The following is a 2824-nucleotide window of genomic DNA, read 5'->3' as shown; positions in this document are numbered from 1 at the left end:
CCTGAAAATTGGCTTGTCAAATGCAGAGTTCGCCAGGTACAGGGTGAGGGTAGGGAAAAGATGGGCAGTAGCTGCAGCTAATGACAGAGTAAAGAGGCCAGGGGCAAGGGTCCAGGGAAGTAGTGTTCTTAGGCCCAAAGCACTTTGGTGGAAGGTAGGAGTCCAGCTTGGTGAAGACCAGGCCTCGAATGTGACCCATTCACCATGTGTCCCCGCCTTGGTTCTTCTTTCCGGGTACCAGCCCTTGCTGAGGAGCGGAGGAAATGGTGTGCCCTCTCCATCACAGACACATGCACTTAATGCAGAAGTCCACACTGCACCCCCCTTGTGTTTCTGTGGACCCCACATTGTGTCCTCTGTAAGAAACAGGCAATACCCTCGGAACTGTGGGGACCTGTTCCTGCTGGCGCAGTAGCTACCTGCAGATGGAGAGAGAAAACTGTAGTGAATGCCGAGAGGAGATCAGCAGACAGTGGGAAGACACGGACAGGAAAACTCTGGACTCTTCTGGAAGCGTGATTCAAGAATAACCAGAGCCCTTTATGAACCTTAAGAGCAAGAGAGGGGCGCAGGCAAAGATCCCGCTAAAGCCAACCTTGCTGGAGAGAAAAGGCTGGCTTGAGAATTTTAAGAAGCAGTTTCCTTTGCATAATGCAGCACAGGTCCTCTGGATAGAAAATGGCTTTGTGAACCGGCACATCTGAGAAGACGACAAAAGCTTTCAGGTGCGGGCAGCCAGGGACAGACGAGCCCTTCACGAACCCTGTGGCATTCGGCTTGGTTTTGTGATGAATGTAGATTTGCTTTGCTCTCCGGCGAGCCCCAGGACATAAGATGCATGAACAGAGCTTCTGGCCTGTGTATGTGCCATCCCGTTAGGGCCTGGGGTCGTGGGTGCTTGGTACTGGACAGGGACTCGTCCAACCTCCAGAGTCGAGACTGCTGAGCACAGGGCCCAGCGCATACACAGGGCACTTTGGGGGCGGGGACACACTCAAGAGGATTCTGGGTGGCTTTGCTTTGGAGGGCTGGGGAGGGGCCCTGGACCTGGTTTCTGAGAAATGCAGAGTTCGCCAGGTATAGGGTGAGGGTAGGGAGCAGGGTGGGGGGTGAAAGCCACACAGGCGGGGTACACAGACTCGGAGGGCCGGCGTGCCGAGTTATTAGGGGGACCACAGCATGGTGTGCCTTCAAGGGGGAGTGGAAAGAGGGAGGCACGAACAGAGGGTTAGAGATGGTGAACAATGGTGGGATGTCAGGCAGAGCAGCTGCTGTTTTCCAAGAGAGTGTTTCCAGTTTCTTTAATTTGCGCGTAGTTGGGCTGAGTCTGATTCTGTGCATCCATGTGCATGCGCACGCGCGCGTGTGTGCATGCGTGCGTGTGTGTGCGTGCGTGTGCGCGTGTGTGTGTGTCGGGAGGTGAAGCGGACAGGGCCAGGGAGAAAAGCTGAAGGCAGGATACAGTGCCCTTCCAGAAGAGGCCTCTGGTCACAGGCAGGCCGCTCATCTCTGGGGCGGGAGCAGCGCCTGGTCCCCGTGACTGCTGAAGGAGCAGTTCAGCTTTGTCACAAGGATGCTGCTGCTGTCTGCTTCCCTGGCAGGTCCGCTGGCTGGCCTGGCGGCGTCCTCCTCTCTCCACCTCTGTGTTTGCATTGAAAAATGAGGGTAACGCTATTTCTCCACCTCTCTGGAGACTGGAGTTTAATTACTGATTAATAAAGTGTTGGAATTTTCTCAGGGCCGGAGAGATGAATGGGTTTGTGTTAATCACTGCTGAGGCCCACAGTCAGGTTAGCTGACCCCCGTGTGATTTGGGGACTGTCGCGTGGGCTGGGCACAGGGTGAGGGTGTGGGGCTGGCCGCTGCTTGGGAGCCTGGAGATTGGTCCTGAGAAAGCAGAGAGACCCCCCACCGAGCCAGGCCAGAGGAATGTGCCAGGGAGGGAGCAGAGCGAGCAAAGTCTGCTAAGGACTCAGGCAGCCACTGAGGGAACCGTGTGATTCCGAGAGCCCTAGGGGTCTTCTTGCAGGAGGGAGGGGAGCAGGCTCTGCCCAAGAGTGAGACTGCGCCATTCCAGCCCGGGTGCAGGGAGGGAGACAAGGCAGCAGAGCCTGGCTTCATCATGGGTCTATGGGGGGCAGGAGTTGGTGCCCTGGTAGGGGGTGCTGAAGGGAAGGGGCGGGGGAGGACATTCCTGGCAGGTGCCCGGCCTCTGGAAAGGACAGCAGTTTGGTTCTAAGGGTGGGAAAAGGTCCTGAGGTCCATAGAGGATGAGCAGGAGGGGCCCAGGAGAAGGGGCAGGGGCAGCTGTGGGCTCACCATGATGGACGAGGTGGAGGCCAGCTCAGGAAGCGGGTTGTGAGCAGGACCAGGACTGGGGTGGCATGAGTAGGTATTCTCCTCAAGCACAAGAAGCCAGGAAGGACAAAGACATCAGTAATCTCGATAGGGTAATATGATTGCTGATTTTTTCCCTGTCGTCCCAAGCTCCAGTACTGCCTGTTACTGAGCACTTGTGTGTGTGTGTGTGTGTGTGTGTGTGTGTGTGTTTAAAGTTTTTAATAATACTCTGTTCATCATGGATTTTTATGTTCATTCAGATTTTTTAAAAAAAAATTGCATTAAAATGGTACCTGAAATGTCTCAAATCTTGACTCCTAAGTTTTTGACACCTCTTTACTTTTGCACTCACTTCATCTTCATCCAGGTGGGGTCACCTGTGAAGGTTGCACGCTGCCTGACCCTAGATAGACTAACAGCTCCCAGGACTTGGACATGGCCCTACCTCTGTGGGGAGGGAGGTGTGCCAGTGAGGGTCTGTGAG

The 2824-nt window shown here is 55.0% G+C and overlaps 1 long non-coding RNA gene across 1 annotated transcript in view; it reads right to left on the bottom strand.

The window, feature by feature from the left end:
• Nucleotides 1–1397: 1397 nt before the first annotated feature.
• Nucleotides 1398–2824, bottom strand: part of LOC102015952 — a 4804-nt gene continuing 3377 nt past the window's right edge. The window contains exons 2-3 of the long non-coding RNA XR_263714.1: nucleotides 2320–2400; nucleotides 1398–1641 (exon numbers count right to left, since the gene is read on the bottom strand). This is a non-coding gene — a long non-coding RNA (uncharacterized LOC102015952). The remainder of the gene's footprint in view (nucleotides 1642–2319; nucleotides 2401–2824) is intronic.

The sequence above is a fragment of the Chinchilla lanigera genome, unplaced genomic scaffold, assembly GCF_000276665.1.
Source record: "Chinchilla lanigera isolate Chin_1 unplaced genomic scaffold, ChiLan1.0 scaffold00077, whole genome shotgun sequence".
Classification (NCBI taxonomy): Eukaryota; Metazoa; Chordata; class Mammalia; order Rodentia; family Chinchillidae; genus Chinchilla; species Chinchilla lanigera.
This window is presented reverse-complemented; position numbering and strand designations above follow the sequence as displayed.